Consider the following 26,675-nt stretch of genomic DNA (forward strand, 5'->3'; position numbering starts at 1 on the left):
GGAGGCTTGAACTGCTTAGCTTCCATGCTTCATGCCTTTTGGAGATGTGTTTTATTTTCATAAAGGAGATTTTGAGCTTCTAAACACTTTGAAATTTTTCTGAGTAAGCAGGGTATAATAGTGGGTAGATGTATTACAAGCCAAATGTGGACGAGAATGATGTCACACCACGAAAATTTTCAGAGAATGGGAAAATTGTATTGACATTTGTGGCTCATAGGAGCAACTATTTTTTTTTAATTAGAAAAAATAGGAAGGAAAATATGTTAGACAACAAATTGCCATATTTTTTCTATCACTGATATTTTTTTGGTTCTACCAAATAATAATTTGAATTCTTATGCCCTATCTAGATTTGATTTGTACTTGGTGATGATAGAAATTCCAGAGTTTTCTAATATAAAAAAAGGAGAATTGTAATGTGGAAACCCAATATATATCTTTCATTTTTTTAATTTCTTATTTTGTTGCCTTTATTTTACAGTACTTTTATGAAAATTGTATTTTTCCACATTTTTATTGGTAAATTATAGTTGTACATATTGATGGAATTTGTTATATATTTATATGCATACAATATAACAATATGATTTGGACAATATCATACCAAAAATATATTGTTTAAAATTTTTATGACTACATCCTACAAGTGGGTATATCTTTTTCCTTATTTATACAATTCTATGCTGTAAAGATGAATCTCCCCCCTAAAATATATTCAGTTTGCTAATGAACACTTGGACATCAACATTTTAAAGATTTTAATGTAAAACTCAAAGATAGCATCACAGAGAGGAGAGGCCAAGTGCCCCAGATCCAGGAATCTGGATTGCAGCACAACACGAGCTAACTCTGTGATATTGGAGATTTATTTGTTCTTTCTTGGCTTCAATTTCCTCAAAATTATACATTAGAATATAACTAGGCAATCTCTATATTTCTATGTTTTTTCCAGCTCTATATTTTTATGTGAATTCACATTTATGAAATTACTTTAAATACTTTGGAGAAATATTTCAGAAATTCCACAATTTTTCCAAATTACATGAATTATATTTCTCAGAGCATTTCTTTCTAGGATATGGTGATATGATGAGACGTAAGCTTCTCCCCCAAGATATACGTCATGTTGAGACCTACTCAAACAAAATACGTTGGTATAGTTATTGGATATTGAGGCCAGATACATGACCAAGGAAACTGATTGACATAGTAAAATGAAATTATACAAGAGAAAACATCTGGGGAGTGACTCTGGAGAAGTACTCAAGACTAAAAAGGTTTGCCATACCACATAAATCTCCACAGGTCAGAAGTCAGGCCCAAGCAAATCATCCAGAGCAGTAAGGTGGTGGAGACAAAGTCCAGTGTCTGAGGTCAGAGAATGCATAATAATAGCTCTGAAAAACAGAAAACATTAAGGAGAGATCATACTTTATGACAGAGCTTCTTTATTTTTTATGCATTTATTTCCCTCTTAATATGGGTATCTAGGCCTATAGGTGCTCATTATTGTCAAAATAATGAGAAAAGTAATACTGGTGAAATCAGATACTTCCTCAAGTAAGACACTGGCAAAAATTTTGGAGGATTGCTTTCTATCAAAGAGCTTTGGAAGATTCAGATGATCTAGGGATATTGAAAGCAGGAAACAAACTATGAAAAGAGAAAGGACTAGGTCTTTGTCTTTTGGACACCATTTTGTCCTGCTTGTGTTTAGAGGGAAAACAAGTCACTGCCTACTTCCTTCAAACTCTTACACCAAGTTGAACCAGGATAGCTGGCACCAGGGAGCAGGACATGGGTGATGAAGTTAGGGCCACTAGCCTCACCTTAGAGCACCCCACATAACAGTAGACACAGCCCTCACCTCCCTACAGCAACTCCTCTTGGGTTTCCACAAGAAAACAACATAAAAGGCCGCTCTGTATAAGGACTCCCTTTTACCCACCTCCTTGTGTTTTGGTGAGAAGATATGCTGACTCATTCCTGTTCAAAAGAGAAGATTTAAGAGACCAACAGGTTTATAGAAACATACGGCAACACAGAAGGTGCTATGGACACAATAGAAGTTCCTTTCCCAAAGAAAAGTTCTTCCCATGTGTCAGTTGGCTGGCTCTCTGAAGGTAGATATTATAATTTATATATTCAATAAATTTTCTTTTTGCACTATGAAGAATGTACTTCAGTGGGGCAAGAACAAAAGCAAAGAGACTAGTTAGGATCCATGTGAGAAATGCTAGTTGCTTAGAACTGTAGCCCAATGTCTATTTTACTCTCCTTTCAGGCACAAAGAATTTTATTTCTTTGTTTCCTTTGCAGTTGGGTGGTGCCATGTGACTAGTTCTGGCCAGCACACTGGAGAAGAGATGATGTGCGTTACCGCAGACTGGAGCACTGACGCTGGGTGAGACCACGTTCCCTTACCACATACGGTGCGACTGCTGATATTCCAAATCAGGACCCTTTTCACTCAAGGGCCCCAAGTGAGGAAGAAGTGGAGCAGATCTCCTCCCGTGGTCATGAAGCCACAGAACAATCTAGCATATCCTAACAGATGAAGGTACTAATTATAGAAATGTTGAAAAGTAATCAGGGATATAGTTTAGAAGTTTAACTGATAGTACTTCCTGACAGGCTGAAGTTAAATAGCAAAAGAAAGAAGAATAAAAATGAACCCAAAGTTTAGAAGTGGCTGGCATTGCTGATCCATTATGGCTTTTTCTCCCACCAAGCTCAACTGTCTCATGATCTTATTTTAACATATGCTGTAAAAATGTACAGGAATGAGAAAGAAAAATGAATGAAATGATGTGCCAGAGGTGGAACAATATGGTCTCTTGAATCTTCTAGCTCTAATGGTCTTTTGACAGTTTGTGAGGGGATTAGAGACAACAAATGATTAGGGGTTTTATTTTATCATTGAACTAGTGGATGGGATGAGGTGAACATAAATCCCACTCATTTTAACCCCCCCCCCCCCCCCCCGCCGAAGGTAAAACTGAGGACATTTCTATGCCAATACTAACTACAGAAAAAGTCAGGAAATATGAGAAGCAGCATAAGAAATCTACCTCAACAAATATTTTATGATAATCAGAAATCAGAAAGAACATATAATTCTTGGGTAAGAGCTATTGGTCAATTCGGGTTTTTAAAATATTTTACCCTAAATCTAGTACTGAATTAAACTAGATTTCAAAAGCTTTTTGTTGAAAAATTCTTGCTTTCAGAGCCAGATGCACTGGTGCATCCCTGTAAGCCCAGTAATTTGGGGGGCTGAGGCAGAAAGATGGAAAGTTCAATGTCAGCCTCAACAACTTAGTGAGACTCTCAGCAACTACACAAGACCCTGCCTCCCTCAAAAGCCAGGGTGCTAGGATGTAACTCAATGGTAATGCACCCCTGGGTTCAATTCTCAGCACCAAAAATATAAATAAAAATTTAAAATTCTTACTTTCAAATAATATTGGGGCTCTGGCACTAATGATGACTTTGGACAAGTCACTCTAACCTCTCTGAATTGTAACTAAATTATTTTAAATCAGAAATATTTATGAGAGTTGCTTTGAGAATTTAGTGAAGTAATATGTATAAAATTCTGGACAATCCACACAGGGCTAGTCTAATATGCAGAGTTATTAATGTTTTCTATTGAACTACAGGGGGCTCCTCATTTATTTTTGAGACCACATTTTATAATCTGATGAAGCAATGGAAGAAATATGAGAAATCTAAATCAGTATAAATTTAAATCATGACATAATGGCATTTCCAATATATCACTGGCTCTCTGATCCTACAAATCAACTCATGTGGGAGAAAATTAAATCACTATTCACTGCAAGCATCATTAGAACTAATGAAATCAGCAGAGCATGCTCTTATTAATTCAAGTGTTTGTTAAGTAGTTTATGGTAATAATTACATAGACTAAGTGTAGTGCCATTGTCCCCACCCTGAACAAATCCTACCTCTAAGAAGCTGATTTTTAAAAAATGCATCTGAAGCTCATTCCAAACTCACCCAACACCAATTTCTCAATTCCCTAGATTTTAACAATTTCCTAGATTTTAACATTACAGCTGAGCACCAAATATACAAAGTACTGAAGGAAGTGGGAGAGACCACCAAAGTCTTGGAGTGACCTTTCAGATGCATGGCACAGAAAGCACACAATAGCATTTCAGTCATAAGCCTAGACAGACATGCTGTAACTCTATCACAGGCCTGCCATGAAAAATAGAATAAACTTGTCTTGGCAACAATTGGGGAGCATGATTAAATCCCTAATGGATGTGATACAATTTTAAAGAGTTTCTCTAATTAGGCTCTGAACAAATTCAACCATATCTTGATTCTTTTCCTTTGGGATATTCAATAACTTAGATAAGATGTGTAATGTCTATTCTCCAAGTCATTAGTTTTAGTTAACAGCTAATTGAGTCTTATTTTTTTTATATCAAATTTCCTCTTTGCATTTTTATCCAGGTCTACACAACACAAAGCAATTAAAAAGCAGGACAATTAAACAGTAAATCTGGGAAAGCTAACCAATAGGTCACATCAGCCTCTCTATCTGCCTGGGGCAGACCACTTAATTTAAAATGATCTGAGGGTCTATTTGTGGATTATGAATTCATATGAGTTTCTGTTTCTTTACTAGGACAACAGCTCCCAGAAATATTTATTTATTAACACAACATGCCAAGCACTTATGCATTAGGAGCACAAAAATTACTCAAAATCCTCTGCCCTTAAGGTGCTTAGAGTCTAGTGAGAAAGACAGGCACATAAACCACGCCGATACAATTTGGTAGGTGATGTGGAACTTCTGGCACACCTTGGCTTCTTTGAAGAGATGAAACTTACACTGAGTTTTAAAGACATATAAGAGTCAGCCATGTGAATCAAGGCAGGCAAGGGTATTGCAGACACAAGGACCAGCCTGATCACAGAAATAGAGGGGCTGCAGATTCAGGGGCAATGATGATCCCAGCTTGGAACCTGTTGTGAGAGAAAGAAAGAAACCTAGAAGGAATCTTTTTGGGAGGTGCTCAGCTATTCAGTGACACCCTGTTTCAATTTCAGGGATTGAACTTAGGGGCACTCAACCATTGAGCCATATCCCCAGCCTATTTTGTATTTTATTTTGTATTTTATTTAGAGACAGGGTCTCACTGAGTTGCTTAGCATCTCGCTTTTGCTGAGGCTGGCTTTGAACTTCGAGATCCTCCTGTATCAACCTCCCAAACCTCTGGGATTACAGGCCTTTGACACTGGGCCTCGCCCTAGCGTGAATCTTGATATAACAAATCCAAGCCCAGGAAAGAGTTGGGGTTGGGTATACAGATTTGGCAGCCTTCAACTGATATAGAGAAGAAAAAGCCAGGAAACATATCAAGGTGGAATGCCCAGGCTTAAGGGGCAGGGAAAAGATGAAGAATTTATGAAGGGGCAGCAGAGACCTGATTCAGAGAAGAAGAACCAGAAATACAGAATCTGAAAGTTAAGCAGACAGCCCACAACAACAAATAAACACAAAAGTACAGCTAATAGGGGCCTAAAGTAATACCCATTCCATTTAGTACCATGATGAGAGCTTGCACACTTTAAAAAGGCAAGCTCAATAGTATGGAGGCCAGGGGTAAAAGGAAGAATAGCTGGAGCTTAAATTGTGCTTTTTGACTAAGAAAAGCAATGAGTTGAAGGAAACCTAGATCATTGCTGAAAGCAATGAGAGAGCATTATAGACTGAGGGGAAGAATCCCTAGAAAGTAAGCAATTAAATATGTAGAGAAGGCAGTCACAGGAGTGAGAGCTCTGTGGAGCATGAAGAGGTGGGGAGAATATCCTTGAAGAGGATAGAGCTTTTAATTTCTAACCATATTCCATTGTAAGAAATATCTAACTCAAGACCAGTACATACACAAAGAAGTATACATGATCACTTGTGTAATATAAGTTTGTGAAATAATATTTACCCTCACTACATATTTTATACCCTGACATTTTCTTATCTGTTCTTTTTTTTTCTTTCTTTCAAAAAAAAAAAAAATACTAGTCACAACCCACTAGGTTGATTCATGTCCCACTAATTAGAACAGTGGAATGAAGAAAAGACTCTTCATATCCTACAACTGAATGGAAGAAAAAAAGTTGGATAAAGTTGAGGATAAATATTCAGTTAAAGGAAATCAAGGAAGTTCAGATCTCAAGAACTCTTTTTTCTAGAAGTGGGAGTTGAGATCAGGTACTGACTATGAATAGAAGAGAGGGTAGAGGATATAATGAGAATGTTTTCACCGAAGAGAATGGAAGAGGATGCTAAGCAATACAAAGACAAGGCCATCAGGCTGCATCAGGCAGAAACCAGGTATGTATTATAGCACCAGTTTGGAAGTTCCTGTAGATCAGAACCTTAGTTCCCCTAGGCTTGTCAGTTTTGTTTGGTATTCCTTCACCAGAGAATCAAGTAAATTCTCAATATTTTAATTATTGAATGAATGCTGAATCAAAGATACTCTATCCCTATGAGCTAGTTCCCTGTCTATACTAAAAATGTCACACTGCTCATTTATATTTTTCTCTATTTGGGGCAGGAAAGACACAAGCATTCTCCCTGGATTCTCCTCCCCACCACCACCTCCTTAAGGTTTTCCTCTGGAGCCTTGGAGCCCATCATATTGTTCAATTGTAAGGTTGATAGCTCTAAGCATAGAATTTGGTGCCCTATAGATGTGAGTTGCTCATTGATCGACATCTAGTTTTTGGCATACTGCAGAAGAATGAAATGTGACCAGCCTTTATGTTCATAATGTTTATCTAACAGATCAATACTATGCCACGAAACTGTGACTGTTGGAAACAACCTGGTTGCATTCATTCATTTAATAGATATTTATTGAGCACTGATTACAAACCAGGAATTATTCTAGGTGTAGGATTAGAATGGGAACAAGAACAACATGGTCCTTGTACCCAAGTTGTTAATCCTCTCTTTCAGGGAGGAAAAGAGATGATTTTGTTTTGTTTTGTTTTGTTTGGTGTGGTGAGGAGAGAGGGAGGAAAGAAACACACTGGAAGTAAAGCATTTGCAAGCTTAAGGCTGGGTATGACTGGAACATGGTGCTGGGCTGTTCAGTAACAGAGAGAAGGTCAATATGACTACAGCCCTGTAACAGAAAGGACAGAGACCAGATTGTGCAGGACCTCATAAATGCATTAAAGATATTCATCCCTCTCCTAAGAGCAAAGGAAAGCCATTTTAGACAGGGGAATGGTAAACTGATTGCCATTCCTGGATATGCCCAGAGTCTGAATACTTAGCCAATTGTTCATCCTGCAGAGGCAACTCCAGGCTGACAGATTAGTCAAAGATCTGATTTCCATTTTGCTTTGTTTTCTCTTGCCCCAAATGCAAATACTCTAAGCAGGGTCTGCATCTTGAGCCTCTTCCCTTCCACCCTCACAATTCAGTTTAATTATCTGGGACCTTTTGTGCTTTTATCCACTCAAACTTTAGGCTGAATGGTAACAGGAATCTTTGGGAAAAACTTACACTAAGAGCCTGGGGTTTACAGAGCACATGTGACTGAGCACTCAGTTTTAAATAGGACCTTAAATTTCAATTCAAAACATAAAAACAGTTTGGAGACATTTCCCTTTGTTAAAAGTGGTGGGTTTTGCCTCCACTCCACTCTGCTGACTTAATTCCAAACTGGAAATCTTGGCACAGCCAACCAACCAACCGCAGCTTGCCTTTTCAGTTTCCTACTCCATTTCCGGTCGCTTACAAGCCTCCAAACCCACATGACCAGCTCCTTCCTCTTCCCTGGGCTCCAGAGGTGGCTGCTGATCTGGGATGGTAGGTGGAGCTCACTCCAGGAAGTACACCAGGCTGGTGAGGCGTGAGAAATGTAAGCTCCTATGTCATGGGTCTGGAACTTGGCTTGTGTCTCCTAAGTACAAATCTGCAGGCTTAATAATTAATTAGAATGACCCCAGAGGGCTCTGTGGGGTGGGTACCCAGGACTCAGAATGGCCGTGTCTCAGGGAGGCCTGGCAGCCTTACCCTTGTGGCCCTGAACATAGACCTGATGCACAATGTGGCTTTATTAAAAATATCTGGCACTTGCCAGGGAAACCATGAAACCAGTTTGAAGCAGCCACCTCCACCTCACTATTAGGGAGGGGAGCTATTGACACCTTAGGAGAAAAAGCAGGGGTTGTTAGATTTGTAATTATCTCCTCTCCATTTGCTGACCTTTGACTTCTGCCTCTTGTGCATTCTGAGACTCCCATTTCCTCCCCATTTAGTTCAGCCCTGATTCCAGGAAGTTTTGTAGTTCTTTATATCTATAAGATAAAATCTTCTTTAACTTTTTGAAATGTTTTTTCTATGATTGCAATGAAATGCAATTAACTCATCAAGTAAACCTGGCTTTGAGTCTAAGCTTTGTATTTTATTGCTTAAGCAATTTAACCTCACAAAACTTTATTTTCTCAACTATATAATAGTGAGATTAGTAGAAGCCACTTCATTGGGTTGAAGTTAAATGAAATGGGATAATGCACAGTGTCTGGCACATAGAACTACACTTAGAAAAGTTTAGCTGTTACTGTCCTCTACTAATCCAGGCAGGAGGAAAAGTTGCAGGCAGGGTGAGGGTGCTTGATCTTGCTACATAACAATTGTAGACCCTTGAAGAAGATCAGAGTTTATCCACTGCTCTCAGTTCTGTATACTCTTTGGTGGTGCAGAATTTTGATAGTATTTTTTTCCCATTGGCTCTAACCACCAAGATGAAGTAGTATGGATGGGGCTCCATGCCACTTGGTAGACACAGCTGTGTTACACAGTTGTTCTTCAGAACTGTGTCCTCTTCCAAATGAATGAATGCATGTGATTAAAATACCAATATTTTTTATTTAGAGTGAAAAACGAAAAGACAGGCTATTCCCAAGCCAATCAACCCAGGTTTTCAAAGTTCTAATTTCCTAGAATTTGGTGAAATCCTCCCAGACACTGCAGTTGGGTGGGTTTAGAAACAACACAATAATCAATCCCATGCTTCATCACTGGTCTATAGTCATCCCTGTGCCCAAGTCCTCTCCTTTCTTGTGGCTAAGCAATCTCCTCACGGCCTTCCGGATGTTCATTTCAACAGCCCTCCATTGCAATGACTCATAGCTCATTCACTGAACCTTAGATGGGATTCTGAGCTCTGTACAAAGTGTTCCAGAAACACAGTCCCTGTCCTTAAGTTCTCTCCAAGTCTTCTATTTGTTAGTGAAATTGGCTTTCTCCTTATTTCCAAACATACCTGGTTCTTTCCAGCTTTTAGACCTTTGCTCATGATGCTTGTTTCCAGGAATGCCATCTCCATTCCCTGCCTGCCCTCCCACAACCTTCCTCTATTATTTATATTTGTCAATATTCTATTATCTATTTAAGTTTCCCATTTCAACTTGTAGTTTTTGCTTGCTTTCCCATATCCCTCTTCCTTCTTCTCTAAATCCCAGCTTGAAGTTTTTAACTTTTTCAAAGTATCACTTTGGATTGTCATTTTCCATTTACACATTTCACTCTTCTAATTCTAGGAAAAGAAACCCATGTTATTCATTTCTGTGCCTTCCATAACATTGACAGAACTTCACAATAGATACTAAAGGTTGAATGACTGATCTAGAGAATTCATTTATTCAACAAATATTTACTAACTTTCCAGTGTGGGCCAGGCACTGTTCCAGATGTGAGGGATACACAGGTGATTAAATAGACAAAATCCTTGTTGTTGAGACGCTCGTTTTGTTGTTGTTGTTTTGGTTTTTTTTTTTTTTTTTTTTTTTTTTTTTTTTTTTTTTGTGGTGCTGGGGATTGAACCAAGGAGTGTTTTACTACTGAGCTACGTCCTCAGTCCCTTTATTTTGAGACAGAGGCTAAATTACTGAGGCTGGAACTTGCAATCTTCTTGTCTCAGCCTCCCCAGTTACCAGGATTATAAATGTCCACCACAGTGCACCACTGAGGAGCTCATACTTTGTGAGCTCTTGATAGTGTTACTATTTATTGGGAACTGTGCTATGTATGTATCATAACAGAAATAATTTCATTTGATCCGCACAACAATGCTAAGAAGTAGGAAAGTGTATTACATTTGAGGATGATGCCTCATGAAAGCTAAATATAAGAGGATTTAGTGTATCCAAGTACTAGAGGGTAAGTGAAACAGAAGGCTGAGATTTGAACCCAGTTCTTCTTAACTTCAAAGACATCTATCAACCACTGTATTATACCACCATAAGCTTTGGGACAAGATTCTGATGTCAACAGAGAAAGCCACGTGACCCACAGTATGGTTGTTTTTTTTTTTTTTTTTCATTGAACAGGTTCCCTGAAACCAGCCTTCATTTCAACACTTCTTTTGACATACATTGTCAACTGAAAACATTTGCTCCATAAACTTCAACAATTTCAATTACTACATTCAGAAAAATGTGTTACCAACAGTTCCCTTGTTCAGAGTACCTGTTAGGAGTACAGTCATCATTAATTTGGAGTCAACTGTGTTACATGCAGTCACAGCCTAAACTCTTGGCAGGATGGCCATGCCCCACACACCTACTAGGACCAGCTGCTCACAATGTTCCCATATTCCCCACACTGAGTCAATGATTAGCTTGTAAATTACCTTCTAAAAACTCGCAATTTCAGCAAAGATGGCTCTCCTAGGATGTGATGAGATTTTATTCAAAATCATTCTTTGGGCAACTAGATACAAACAGAATCAGCTGACCTTAGTGGCAGAGTCCCAAGGGCCTTAAAATAAGGGTACTGCAGAGGGAGCTTCCTTGGGGGAAAAATTCCTTTGAACTCTATATTTTCCCTATTTTATGTCTGAAACATACTCATTCAATGTTTGTTAAGTAAAATGAATAGACAAATGCATTATTTTTAAAAAAATAACTGAGAACAATCAATGCAGAACATTGGCTATGGTACTCCCTACGACATTGGCCAGGTTATTCACTGCTTGAAATATTCCCTGCAGGACTCAGGGAAAGCCTGTAAATCCATTTAGCCCCCTTAGCTCTGAGACATTTATAATGGAGGGAGTTTCAAGGACCAGAAATTCCAGTTATCTCAAATAAGTAAATGTTGCTCTATTTCTCAGTTTTCAATCCCATGATTCAATCTGCTATCTCTAGGAACCTTGGTTGTTGAGTTCTGAAGGAAGTATTTTAGTCAGTTTATCCACTCCTGTGACTTCAGGACCCAACCTAAATAATTGTAGGGGAGAAAAATTTATTTAAGGGCTCATAGTTTCAGAGGGTTCAGTCCATATCCAGCAGCTTCATCATGGTGAAAGAGTATGGCACAGAGAGAAGCAGTTTTCCAAAATCACATGATGCTCAGGAAGCAGGCAGAGAGACTTTACTAACCAAATATAAAATATGTACCCCAAAGCCATGCCCCCAATGCCCATCTCCTCCAGCCACACCCTACCTGCCTTCAGTTACCATTCAATTAATCCCATCAGGGGAATTAATTGACTGATTGGGTTAAGGCTCTTGTAACCCAATCATTTCTTCTCTGCACCTTTTTGCATTGTCTCACACATGAACTTTTGGGGGACACCTCTCATCCAACCACAACAGGAAGGGAATCAAGTGAGCAAGTTCTCCCAAGAAGATAAGGAAGAATACTTGAAGTGAGATGATCAGGTCTGCTCATTGGATTTTTCACCCATAGACTTTGCCCCCAAAGGCAGCTTCAGAAGTTATAGGCAAATCTCCTGCACAGTTGTCCAATACATAGCAGAATATCATTAAAGGTTACTTCCTCTCCTCTTAGATTCTCACAACAGTTAACAGAATTTAAGCAGAACTTCAAAGTTGATCAAAGAAAGAGAAAGAAGAAAGAGTGACAGCAGCTTAAGTAGCGACCAAGCTATGTGGCCATGAGCAAAATTTTTCACTTGTGTTACTGAGGGATGACAACTTGTGTGTTAATTATCTTTCCATCCTCTTATGTGTGAGATAGGTATTGCTGTTCTCTGCTGTTACAGATAAGGACGGTGATTATCAGAAAGGTTAGGAAGTTTTCCAAAATCACACAGCCTATGTGTGATTAAGCCCCTGGATCTCCTTGCAAATTAGTTTTTAGCACGCCTCCAGACCTTCAGCTCTAAAATGCCATCTTTAAGATCCTCTCCCAGCTCTAAATGTCTACGTTATTTATTTATTTCATTAAAAATTTGGAGTTCTATAATTAGTCCTAATAATTAATTCTTTTAATTGAATTATTCAGGTTCAATTATGCTAGGTACAGTTGGGCATTATCAGCAAGAATAAACTGTGAAACTTAAGGTCTACATTGACACATTAAAAAATAAAATGAGATAGGAATAGGAACAGTCATCAAAGAGCTCTAAAAAGGGGGCTCAGGGACTTCAGAAGAGAGAGGAATTTGGTCTTGCTGAGCAGGTTGAGCAGACTTCCTGGAGAAGGAAGAATATGATAGACCTCAGATGTTCATTCAGGGTTCAAAGACACTTTAATTTCACAGGCAAAAAAAATGCCTGTGCTTTTTCTGTTTGTCTATTTAGTTTGAGAGAACCCTCTGTGGATTTAGAGCTTGGTATTATTTTGGACATTTTAATGGCAAGAGAACTCCAAGTGCCCATAAAAGTACATTCCAAAGTGCTTGCTTTAAAAAGCTATGACATTTAAGGTTCAGTTCATCTACATCCTTTCAATTTATCATCTTTGTCATTTCTTCTATAAATCAGGCACATATGAATATCAAAATAATTTCAAAGGCTCATTTAGATTCTCTTGGTTAAAAGAGAGCAGGTAGAAGATTTGGGTTTCAAACGTTAACACTAAACAGAGCTATACTTGGTTAGAAATCATCACTGTGGCAAAAGCAAACACAAGTAGCATTCACCAGGTGCCAGGATGCTTCTAAGTGCTTCACATACATCATTCTCATGTAATATATGCAATCATCCTGTGAGATAGATACAATTAATATTGCCATTTTACAGAGAAGCTGAGGCTAAATAATTTGCCAAAGGTCACTCAGCTGGTAAGTATCAGAGCCCAGGTTAAATGAAGAAAGCGTGGATCCAGAGAATAGGCTCTTAACCACTTTTCCATATGGCCTTCTTCTGTGTTTACCCAAATTGATTTGGTTGATTTAAAAGAAATAAAAGAAGAAAAACTAGCATGACTCCAATAATTAGGAAAAACCAATAAGCTTTTTTTCTTTTAACTGTAAATTTTTGGTTCAATATATATGCATAGGTTTAGTGGCTTCAATTCTGTAGGATTAGCTTTGAAAAATTATTGTGAAAGTACATGCTCTGCTATTTTCCTAACCATAAATCTATATCAATATCATTGTAGAAAACAATTTAAATACATATAGGAGCTGGGTGAGTGGTGCACATCTATAAACCCAGCTACTTGGGAAGCTGAGGCAAGAAGATCACAAATTCAAGGCCAGTCTGGGCAACTTAACAAGACAGTTTCTCAAAATAAAATTGGAAAAAGGCTGGGGAAATAGTTCAGTGTTGGAGCACTTGCCTAACATATAAGAGTCCCTGAGTTTAATCCCCAGTACTACAAAAAAAAAAAAACCCACAGGAAAAATCATTTATGAGATAATCATTATTTTAGAGTATTTCCTTGTAAATTACTTTTTTCTCTGTATAAATTACTATTTTCCTCTTCAATATGCATTTTGGAGATCATGATATCCAGTTAATGTCTTGGCATTTGCCCATATCTCTTTTTATTAAAAATCTTTCTAAAACCTCATTTTAAGAGCAGAAAAATGTTCCACCAAATGGACATGCTATAATTTATTTAAACAAGCCTCTGCTTTAAGTATTCATATCATTTTCACTTCCCTTATTAAAATAAATGCTTCAATTAACATCTTTGTACATTTTTATAACTGATATATTTTTTAAGCTTTGTTAGGTTGACATCAGATTTAATTAACTAGTTAATTCCTTAAATACTAAAAATCTACTAGGTGCCAGCTGCAGTTGAGGGGTTCAGGATACCATTGGTGTCACTGGGTCAAAAGAGATAAATAGGGTTAAGGATCTCGACATATGACCATCTGCTGCACTTGAAAGGCTTGCCCCGTAATTCTTCCTCAGGAGCTGTCTACGACTTTGCATCTCACTGAATCCCTATGTGCATGAAGAATTATAGTTCCTGATTTGAAAGGTGAAAAATCACATCTCATCATTGCCTTTATATTTCTTTGATTTCTGGTGAGGTTATACCTTTTCACATATTTATTATTCATAAATGTTTAATTTTTAAACTCTTATTCGAGACCTTGTCTAATTGAAAAAAATTCTCATTCCATATTTCTTCATAGCTTGAGAAAATGAATATCAAAAATATTCCCTGAAACTCTTAATGTTGCCTTTCAGTACCCATAAAGTCAAGGTCAGACTTTAATATTTCCAGCTCTCAGAAACCTGGGTAATTGTAGAAAATCATAATGGGCTCCCTGTCTGCCTTGAGAGCTGGAATGACCTGGCAAGAGACATGAAAGAAAGTTGAGCAGAGGGTATCAAAATCTGTTGGTCTTCTGGTTCAAGAAAGTGAAACACATGGTATCATCAGTTGGAGGAGTTCCTTCTACAAAATAGTTGAAAGTTTTAGGTTTGTCTCAAAAGCAAATATTTATTTAATATAACAAATGTAAATTAATAGCAATGTTACTTATTGTACTATGTGCATCTTACTTAATCCTACATGCCTAAAGTATTTCAAAAATACAAAATTCTCTTTGGAACCAGATTTTCAGAAATACCATCCCTGCATCTTTGCCTTGTTCTGTTCATCAGAGGTAAATCACAATTCAGTTGATGTTCAAGTAATTATAAAAGGGCATCAACACTACAGGCAGAGATTATTTGTGACCATTGCAGAGGCTCCAATCAGACTTTCTGACATATTTTATTTTCTTTGATTTTAAAATTACTTCCTTTTATTTTTATTGTCTATCTCCCTTCTCCAGAACATAAGCTCTGTGAGAGCAGGGACTTTATCAGTAATGTTTACCACATTAACTCTAGAACCTCAACTACAACTGGATAGTAGGTATTAAATAAATAATGTGTACTTAATTAATTAATTAATTGGACACAATGCAATGGCCTGGAAAGCAGATGTTCAGTGGTAAAGAACAAGTTTGGTTGAATAAAACAGATTTCAGTTCCTGGGTTTGCACCTTGCTAGCTGCATGACCTTGGACACATCAATTGACGATTTTCAGCCTCAATTCTCATAATGAAGACTTAAGTTGAATTTACTGAAATCAGAGAAAGTGAGAGAGAGAAAAACTTGGCACGTAGTAAGTTTCCAATGCACATATTGGAAATAATTATAATTCAGTAAATGATTCTCCTGACTGCCTATGTGTAAGATCAGACCCAGCAGCTGATGCCCACCACTGGGACCATTTACTAAGAAGACTTATCACTTTCCAGGACACTTCACTTTCTCCCACCTTGTTTGGACAAACTGAGCCATGCAGAAGGAGAAAATGAGGGCACAATAGAGAAGATACCCACATTGAGTAGAGCTCATTTTTAGTAACTATCCAGCTCTTAGCCACTGTCCTTAGGCTGAGCTGCTGACCATCATGGTGAGTGCTGACCCCTCTGTACATTTTCACTCTGCCCTTGAAATGGAGGAAGAGGCCCTGCCCTACAGTTTCCCAGTATCACTTGGGTTTAGGGAGCTAACTGCAACTGACTCCAAAGAAGGGCAGGTCTCTACAGGAAACCAGTTCTCTGAACTAAACAACTACTGCCACAGTCTGATTAAGCAAGTCGATGGAGTCGAGGTTAAATTTTTCCACTAACTTCAGATGAGTTAAAGATTTTCACACTAAACAAACACCACACATAAACACAATAGTCAAGATTTATTATTTAAGCATTTATTTAGCATAAATATATACTAAATAAATGGACATTTATTTAGTATAAATATAAACTCCATTTCTGATGGAGTTATATCCAAACATGTCCATCATAAATTGAACACATCCTAAGTTGAAAATACATTGAATATGAAACATCATAGCTTAGCCTACTTTATCTTAAACATGCTAAGAACACTGACATGACTGTATAGTTGGGTAAAATCATCTAACACAAAGTCTATTTTATATGTGATGATCATCTGATAGTGCTGCTGGCTGGGAGCTGTGGTTTTCTCTCATGGCCCATTACAAAAGAGTATCATACCACCAGGAAAAGATCAAAATTCAAAATTCCAAGTTTGGGGCTGGGGATGTGGCTCAAGCGGTAGCGCGCTCGCCTGGCATGCGTGCAGCCCGGGTTTGATCCTCAGCACCACATACAAACAAAGATGTTGTGTCCGCCGAAAACTAAAAAAATAAATATTAAAAAATTCTCAAAAAAAAATTCCAAGTTTGTTTTCTTCTAAATGCTTTTGTACCATCACAAAGGCAAAAAGACCTTAAGTTGAGCCATCATGAGTCAGGGACTGTCTATACTTATTTGCAAAATACCATGCATGGATCTGGTGAGATTCATGGAGGGGATAGAATTGATATAAGAAAGTCATGAAAGAAGGCAATGGCATCTGGGAAGGAACTCCTAATTCAGGTATTCAAATGGGGGTAAAAGTTTGGAATGAGTCTTGAAGGCTCCCTTCTTCAATTTAATTCATAGTTGTCAAGCTTCTCCTATATGCTAAGGAAAGTACTGAGTGATAGAGAAGAAACAGTGAATGAGAGAGGTCCTGTCCTCAAACTGCTTATTGTTTTGTGGGAAAAGGGAGGTGGGAAGCCTCCAGGGAGGAGGTAGGTACAGGATTCTAGAAAAGGGACCATCATGGCTTGTTTGGGAAATACTATTTTAGTGTGGTTAAGATACATGAAATGTGGGGATAAGGGGAAGGAACTTGAACTTGGAGAGGGTTGGTAGGAAACAAGCCTGAAGGGGGATATTTGGTCCATATGTGAAGAAGCTGATGCCAAACTAGATTTCTGACATATTCTCTAGGCAAAACCAGGCTATAGAGGTATGTGTAAGGGAATCCTACTTACAGATCTGTATCTACAAAGATTCCCCACACACTTTACAGGTTGGAGTGTAGAGCAGTTACTTCTTGCCTGGAGAACGGCAAAACTGCTCTATACTCCAACCTGTAAAGTGGTGGGGAATCTTTGTAGATACAGATCTGTAAGTAGACACTATTGGAATAAATTGGCTTCCCCTTGCCTAAGTACAGGTAAAGATGTGGCACTGTATACAGTGACTCATTCATTTAAAAAATAGGCAGGTCTTGACTCTTGGTTACAGCTGCAGTGGCAGTTTATACCCTTTTCTAACTCCTCCATTTGGACTCAAAGTGATTGGAACAGTGAGGTGCTGTCAGGAGATCCCAACTTCCTGTTTGATGGTTTTCCCATTCGGCTTCTGCACCCTGCTGTCCTAATATGAACCTTCAGAAACCCCCAAGTGATCTATCAGTCTCGTTTATGGTTCTGTACAGTGGGAAAAAATGGGGCTTCTCCATGGTACAGAGATCAGTGCCTTGAATGAACAACAAATACAACATTTCATCTTAGTCAGCAAATGCATTGTTCAGGAGAAGGGCCCAGCGGACCATTTCTGTAGTCTTCTTGGTTATTGACTAATGAGGAACCAGAGTCCAAAATAGCTGATTCGGCCTCACCCAGGAAGTGCATCCCCCACCGACTTCCTTCTGCCTTCTTCTCTGGGCACCACAGCTGCTGTGACCTCTAACCTGCCCTGGGGCTTTTGCCTAGCACAAGCTTCTGGTCTAACCTGTTCTGCAGACAGCTTTTCTAAATTTCCTTAGCATTGGAAGTATGTCCCTTTGAGGGATTCAGATGGAGAAGGGGAAATAGTCATGACAACATTGGTTCAGATATTTCATGTTTTGTATCTTTCTAGTAAAGACCACTGATGTTATAGAATGTTAGAAGGCCAGTTGCAATTAATCTGATGGCTCTCAGAAAAGTGAAACTGAGATCACAGTAAGGCCACCATCATTCGGAGTTTGGGGTCAATCAAACAGAGTCTAAACTGAAATTTAATTTTGCTCTACCAGTGTGGATTTGCTAAGCAAATTAATGCCAAAATGTAAACAAGGCTTCCGGAGCCTGCCTAAGAGCCTTTAAAGGACAGCATGCTTTCAGGGCTTGGAAGCAATCCTTTTACATGCTAATTATAAGTCCCACAGTATTTGTGAAAGTGGGTCTCTCTGGGATTTCTATTTGCCAACAAGTTGTTTATTTCCAGTTTAAAGGAGGTGGAGGGTCTATGAATTATTGAGTAGCTACTATGTGTTCTGCCCCTGCTCAGTGAAAGATTATTTATCTTCACAACCATCCTTGCAATCCCCATTCCACTGCCCTAGTTTGCTCTTGTGGAATGGGGATTTGGCCTGAGTTACAGAGCTGGTAAGTGATGGAGCTGAGATGCAAACCCAGGAAAACCAACCTGTGTGTTCCCCTCCTGCCTGGTTTGGACCTCTGACCTTATTAAGTCTGCGTCTCTCCAAAGAATATCTTCGAATCCCGTCTCAACATTCCAGGTTGTGATGTGTCCCTAATTAGCTCAAATTAGCTCATTTTTATAAATCCTGTTTTCATTTCAGTAATGAAGGAAAGGAGGCATTCAGCCAAGAAGCAAACTATATAAAAAGAAAGGGATTAGGGCAGGTCTGGGCTAATAAATCCTAGTCTGATGTTTCCTGAGTCCTACAAAGACTCTGAAAGAAGACAAGATGGAAAAATCACTCCCTCTCTGTTATATAGCCTTTTTTTTGGGAAAGATATGTTTTCACCACTTAAGGAAGAGACTGCCTTCCAACCTTAGCTAGCTCAGAAGAGGTGTGATATACTGAGATGCTGGTTGGGTAACTTTAACCCTTCAATTGTTCCCTCTTCTAATACTGGGATCACTGTGTATCAAAGAGAACTGACAAAATATTTGAGATAACTTCATGTTTTCAGAAACACTACAAAGTCTCCCCTTACCTATGAAGCAATGCCTACAAGCCACATTGTAACCTTTTCATTTAGACTTATCTTTAAGGCATACACAATACATTTTACTGGAATCAAAGAAGTAGAGGTTTTGACCCAGATATGAAACAGCTGTTGATTTCCAGAGTGCTTGTCATTAAAGGGAGGACTTGATATATCACAAGCAAATTCAAACACTATAAGGTTTATGGAGTATATGCTGAACTTTACATTCGGCTCATGTGTGATTAGCTCATTAGCTGCTCAGCAGCACTTAATGCATGAAACAAGTTCCAAACAATTATAAGGCACAATCTATAAATCGAACCTTTAAAATATTTATTAATGTTGACTTTTTCATTGCCCCCCCCCAAAAAAAAACACTTGCAGAAAAGCAACGTTATGAATCTTATTACCCATAAGACTGTTTCAACAAAAATAATCATAACTGCTTGCACACCCATAGGTACCCTTTCAGCTAAGAAGCCATTCAGTCTCAGCTTCAAGTGCAGAGGAAGTGCAAATAGCCCCTGCACTTTAGAGCTGAGCTAGCTTTGCTAGGAGACAGTTGAGCAAAATCCCAGTACACTCTGATTCATTCTGCTTGCTGATTGGTTGTTCTTCCTGGCCGCTGACATCATCCTGTTGCTGGGTGGAAAACTTCTGCAGCGCAGCCCTTGATACTGACTTCAGATTCTTGTGAAAGGGACATTGTACTCAACAGCGAAATCAGATTATAGCTCGAATGGAATTAGAAAATCTCCTTTTTGTGTGATTACTCCAGTCATCTTATGGCTCTTAAAGCATAGCGCCCCCCCACACCCCTCCCCATAACCTAGCAAATGCTTTTGTGTTGCACTGTCTTCTCTAAGCCACCTTAAGCCACCCAACCCCCAATGCCCTCTAGAATTCAAGACACTAAGGAAAGAACCTTAATATATTTCTTTTACTGTAGATGGAAGGTGTTTTACACATCACCCAGATGGGGCTGGGTTTCTGATTGGTTTATGTCTGCCTTTACCAATCGAATTAAAGTATGTCCTCACTTGCTAAAATTAATTGTGGAGTAGTATTTATGACTTTTCTGTAATAAATGGCATTTTAGCTCTCATTTATTCTCCCACCATTCTGTGAGGCATAGATCAACTAGGAAAATGATGGCAAAGGCCAACTAATCTATTTGGTCAAGTTGCCTATTTACAGTTTGCAAAGCACTCCATATATATATATATATATATATATATATATATATATATATATATATAGTCTCATATGTACTCTCATATGTTACTCATATGTTAGAACAGTCCTAACAATTAGGTATTATTAGGTACTATTACCTCTCCCATTTTATAGATAAGAAAACAAGACTCCAGGTTTAGGAATTTAGCTCAGTTGGATTTAGCTCAGAGTGCTTGCCTCAAATGTACAAGGCCATGAGTTCAATCCCCAGCACCACACACACACACACACACACACACACACACACACACACACAAAAGACCCCAAATATTAAATTCTTTGCTAGCTACCTAGGTCATAAATGGGACTCAAACTCAGGCTTCTTGTCCCTAGTTTCTGAACTCTTTCTACTTGAAAAGCATCTTTCAGTCCTGGGAGCTAAATGATTTGCAAGAGCCAATCTAAAGCAGAAAAACCAGCACGAGGACGCAGCAATTCTAGTCCTCCATACAGGGCCTTTTCTTCTAAACCTCTTAGGTTTTCTCAAGATAACCTTGTTCTTCAGGTTTTCTTTAGAGATGCACCTAAAAACACATTTGTTTTAGAAATCTCTAGGCTTTAACACACTTTTACTTAAGTGCAGCTTTGAGGGAAAAAAAATAAAAGCCTAATAATTCAAATGCACATTTGCATATATTACATAAGGCTTCTATAAGGGTAAGATTATCCAGTTGCAGGCTTATTTTAAGTTTTAATGGGATGACTTTGACAGAGCAGAAATAGAAAGCTTAGTAACCAGCTCAGCAACTTCCATGTCAGAGACATTTCCACGGTGGATAGTGGGGCTCCTCCTCGCCTCTGAGGAGACACTGTTTTTCTCTTGTTTATCTCCAGCTGGGATGATTAACCGCCCTTTGCTTGGCTTTCATCTTGCCTAAAGCAGCTTTCTCTTTCATCTCATTCATTGCTCCAAACCCTTGTCTCTTCAGCTTTTAATATACACTTGCAATATTTCAGCTTCCATAAGTTATTTTTATATAAGCAGAACAAACAAACAAAAAAAATGAGAATATGTATTTACTCCACGGAGGCTGTCGCATCTGGCCTGCTCATCTGAAAACAACACTCTCTCACCCACCTTTATTTTTAAATGAGACAGAAAATCCTTCAACAAAGGCTTATGAAGCTAAAATGTTGGAGGAAAGGAATGAGAGAGCGAGGGACACACATTACTTAGAAATGGAGGTGGAGGTTTTTATTTTCTACCTTGACCTTTGTGCTAGTGGCCTCAATTCATAGCACTCTGGCTTGAACTGCATCATGGGCATAGCTGATGCATACACCTTGCATGCTTCTCTCACCTTCCTAATACTTGTCCTTTTTGCCTTGGAGGGTGTTGTGAGTCATGTGTCCCCCTGATCCTCAGGTCTTTTGCTTCCTTTGTGTGACAAAGGACTACTCAATTATCAACTTCTAGAAGTCATGGACACACACAGGTCACTCTTAGTTTCAGCAAAATGCACTCACTGAAAACTGGCTTCATTTCATATGGCTCAGATCTTCACATTTTCACTGCCTATGAAAATAGAAATTTACAGCTTTTTGTTTTTCTTTCTGTGTTAAAGTAACAAGCAGTTTTTCCATATCAAAACACAGAATCTTTGTCTCATTGACTCTCCAGAGTGAACCTGGGAAGTCCCTTTATCCCACTGTCCCCTCTGCTCAGTGGAACAGCACATGTGTGCTCTTGTTGCCTTTCTTGCCTGAAATGTATTTCTCTAAAAAAGGCACAGAAGCACTCAGTAAATGTTAAACAAAACAAAAAACCTTATGGTCACATAGCTAACTGGTGGCAGTTAAAGCTAAAATGAGATGGCAATCTTACTTATTCAGTATTTTATTGATGAGAAAACATATCAATCAATGTAGGTTTAAAAATTTGTAGAATCAAAGTTTATTTTTAAAAGGTGAAAAAGAAAAAAAAAGAAAAGAAAGAAATTTTGCAGAATATCCATACAATTCAAAAGCTCCAGAAATGCAAATCCTTTCCTGGAAGTCTGGGATTAGATTTAACCTACACCACCCACAGCCTTCTTCTAACCCTCTCTTCTACATGCCTTTTGGTCTCCAATGGGGGTTTCATTTTGCCCAGAAAGTGACAGAGCCAATCAAATCCACAAGCATGCATCGTGTTCTGAGCTAGATAATCTCTAAAGGTACTTTCAAGGTGGCATCCTATGTCTTTGGCCCTCTGCAGACTTGTGTATGCTGAATTCAGGCTCTAGAATCAGGTATCATTCAAACCTCAGCTCTGAAACATGCCACCATACTAGCAAGAGGGATGGAAACAATTATATGACTGATTTAACCACCCCCCTGTCCATTTCATTTTTCATAAACTAAGAAGAATAGTATTCCTGTCTCTCATTGATGAGGATTGAATTGGCCCATGCCTATGAAATCCATAATACAGGAAAGGAATGTAGAATGCAGAAAAGTCCCAACTGATATTATCAAGTATTTTTTTGCCAAACCAGATATAGTAAGAGGATAAAATAGAATCAAGGCAGTGAGGAATTAATAAAAGTAAATTTTAAAAATAAGTGTCTGTGATATCTATAATTTAATTAATCAAGAGAACAGTGAGACTTGCCAGGACAAAATGAAAATCTACAAACACCTTAAGATGATTAACATAAAAAAGGAGGATATTTATTATTTTGACAGTTTTCCCATATTATTATGTTCTGTATACCTGCTAACCAGAGTTCTACTAGCAAAATCCAGGCTCTTTGACACTTACTGTCCATGAAATTGGGGATCAGTCATGTATATGAGCAGTTACACATCTCTTTACTCTTGATTTCACTGCATTACTTGTAGAACCTCTAGGATAAACCAAAGAGGCTAAAATTTCTACAGAATGTCAGGAAATACTCCAGAAAGCAAAGTATATAATACTGTGGAGCCAATCTGAGAAATCAACTTGAGCCCCAGTTACTCACTTACATAGACCTGAACTGTCCACAGACCTGGGAACCATGTGCAGGGATAAATTTTATATTTCAGTCCTCAAAATATATCTAATTGTCTGTCTGTTTTACACAATTTCTTCACATCTATAAAAGTTATGCAGGTTAAGTTACTGAACAAATACTTATTGAATGCCCATCATATGAAATGTACTGTGCTCAGTATTGACAATACACGAATAAGTAAAAGAGCACTCCCTTACCAATAGCAATATAGCAAAATTAAAATGTAATGTCACAAGTACTGTAAAGTAGGTATTCACAGGTGTTGTGGGTACCCATAAATAGGGCATTTATCTCTATCAACAAGATAGGGAACCATGTTTCAGAAAAAAAAAAAATGCCATATGGCACTAACCAATATTGGCTAATCATTCCCTGGAAGGGAATTTCTACTACTGCCAAGCTAAGGGAATTAAGGGGCCCCTGAGATCTGTCAACATTTTTTTTTTTAAGTAGGGCCTTAAACTAACAAAAAGAAGACATGTTCATCAGATCTACATATAGGTGAGAGTTGAAAGAGAGAGCTAATAAATTGATGATTGAAGCAAGATTTTAAAAGGACAATTTGGGAGGATAGCTGAAACCAAGAAAAATGTAAAATTTTGTACTAAAAAAAATCAAGGACTGGGTCTGTGGCTCAGTGGTAGAGTGCTTGCCTAGCATGTGTGAGGCACTGGGTTTGATTCTCAGCACCATGTATCAATAAATAAAATAAAGGTCCATTGACAACTTAAAAAAAATTTAAAAAAATCAAACACTGTATATCAGAACAGGAGGTGGGAAAACTGTCTCTGAAGCAGTCTGGGTGAGTAGACATAGTCGATGATTAACTAGTTGGAAGTTCTTCCTGGTTTTATTATGTATGAGTTTCTTTAATGGAGCAGAATATCTTTACTAAACTGGAATATCTTTAAAGGTGGGGATTGCATCTCACATATTTTAATATCTCCCCCTTGTTCACAGAAGGCCTAGTACAGAGACCATGTTCAACAAGTCATTCTTAAACTGTGTGAAAACTAAAAGTCAAAACTAAAACACCTAAAGCAATAGTCTCCATAATGAAGGGGCTGTGCTCAGAACCCCAGAGAAGGCTATGTCAGTTCTCTTCTGGGTGGGCTTCCCGATACTGCTCTGGGCTTTCTCCTCCCATTTCCTTCTGAAGATAAAATCAAATCTCTTTTGCATGATAGTAAGGCTGGACCTGATCCCCTGCCTGACCTCAGGCCCCACTCCTACACTCCTCCTGACTCACATACTGCTTCTTCTGGCTCTTTCTGTTAACTCTAAGACACTGGTATTTGCATGGAAGATTCTTATACTTACTTACACACACACACACACACACACACACACCACATCCAACACTCAATACTTGCTTTATCTGGTTCACTGGTGCTTGTCAGTTTAAACTTACCTCAGGGAAACCTTCCCTGAACCCACAGACCCAGGGTGGGTCCCTCAATTGGATGCTTGCCCAGTTCCCTATGTTTCACCTTTCTGGCACTAATCACAGCCATCATTCAATGTCAGCTGTGGAATTATTGTTTTAAATCTACCTCCCTGCTGGGGTGTGACCCCACAAGGGCAGGGACCTAAGCTGTCTTCATCACTGTATGCTGAGGAGCTATGTCAGTGTCCCTCCAACTTTAATGTGCTTGTGAATGACCTAGGGATCTTGTTAACCTGCAGATTCTGATTGGGGAGGCCTTAAATTCTGCATGTTTTTTTTTTTTACAAGCTTACAGGCACTGCTGATGCCCCCTGTCCTCTCACCCACTTTGAGCAGCAAAGGTCTGCAGCACAGCCTGCCTGCATATCCTCACTGGCTTTAACCCATCTTCTTCCTCACCTCCCACCCAATCTAGTCCCCCAGCTTGTTTTCCTGACTTGGTTTTCTAGAGGTCCATCCCCTAGATCATACATCTTCAAAATGTCTTTCTAAAATGGAAATGTAATCATGTCATCTCCTTTCTTCAAAACCTTCAGAGACTCCATGTCACTTCATGGAAAAAAACCCATCTCCTTAGTGAAGCATTCAAGGCTCTATCATGAGCTTATATCCCTGATGACTTTTCTAGTCTCACCTCTTTTATATCTCCCTCCCACATCCCCCTCTCCTGTCAAAGCGTTTGTAGGACCTTGCACTCACTAAGCTGTTCTATACCGTCTTTATTCCATTTTGCTTTGCTCAGGCCTCCGACTCTCCCTAGAATAACCTCTCCCAACCCCAGCCACCTGTCAAAGGTCTACCCTCGGGATCCAACATGGCCGCTGGCGAGGAAGCAGCGATTCCAATGTCTCCACATTAACGGGATCAGAAAGACCCATTGGAACAGCTGCAGTCTACCTACTGAGGAACTTCTAGCAAAATTCCATTAAGAGGGGACCTGCCGGGAATTGGTAGTTTTATTGGAAGTGTCAGTTTGTCCCAGACAAGTGGATCTTGGCCAGCCACACGGGTGCAGAGGTCCAGTCCCGCAGCCACCAGCCGCTTCCGCAAGCGGCCGGTGACCCGCGGCCCGCCCGAACCCGCAGACGGCACCCGCCATCCTGGCCCTCCCGGGAGGCCCCGCTCTCGCTCAGCGAATGGCCACCCCGCCCGCCCGGATCTTAGCCATGCGGCCGCAGCTGCCCAGCTCTACAGACGCTCCCCGGTGGCCTGGCTGAGCAAAAGGGGTCCCCGCCTGGCTGGCAGATGGCCCCTGCCATCCTGGCTCTCCTGGCGGCCCCGCCCACCCGGCGAACGGCTCCCCCCCCCACAGTGTGAAGGGAATCTAACCAACCCTTTACGAAATAGCGAACTGGGAACTAAAACCAGAGATTGTGTCACACCAGAGACAAGCCAGTTCCACCCCTCCCTTCGGACACTCTGGCAAGGAGCCAGGGGCCCGCCATAGCAGAGAGGGGAAGTCACCAAAGTTCGGCCAAAGAGATTCCTTCCCAGCGGAATCTACTTTAGCAGGTGTGTGACTCCCACCCACATCAGATACAAACAACCGGGAAACTTCAAAATCTCTCCGTGGGCGTGACCCTAAGGGCCAAAGGACTCTCAACTCCCAACTCCCCCTACTGCCAGTGACGTGGGCGTGACTGTAGGGGCAGAGGGAAGCAGAGAAGACTCCCCACCCCCAACTCCCCCAACCGCGAACTGAGAGGGTGTGACGGTAGGGGCGGAGGGAAACAGAGGACACTCCAGACCCCCAACTCCTCCTACCGCCAGCAGAGTGGTTGTGACTCTAGGGGCTGAGGGAAGTAGAGGGGATCCTCGACCCCCAACTCCTATTACCACCAGCAGCGACACCAATGGTCTTAGCTGCCAGATCCCGAAGGTGTGCCCACCAAAGGGGTCCGGAAAAATTAAACAATTGACTCCCAGACCACATCTCCACAGC

At 39.5% G+C, this 26,675-nt stretch overlaps 1 long non-coding RNA gene across 1 annotated transcript in view; it reads right to left on the reverse strand.

Moving 5' to 3' along the window:
• Window positions 1-558: 558 nt before the first annotated feature.
• Window positions 559-26,675, reverse strand: part of LOC308642878 — a 49,245-nt gene continuing 23,128 nt past the window's right edge. The window contains exon 3 of the long non-coding RNA XR_014020658.1: window positions 559-1,400. This is a non-coding gene — a long non-coding RNA (uncharacterized lncRNA). The remainder of the gene's footprint in view (window positions 1,401-26,675) is intronic.

The sequence above is a fragment of the Spermophilus citellus genome (assembly GCF_964194105.1).
Source record: "Spermophilus citellus genome assembly, chromosome: 2".
NCBI classification, from domain to species: domain Eukaryota; kingdom Metazoa; phylum Chordata; class Mammalia; order Rodentia; family Sciuridae; genus Spermophilus; species Spermophilus citellus.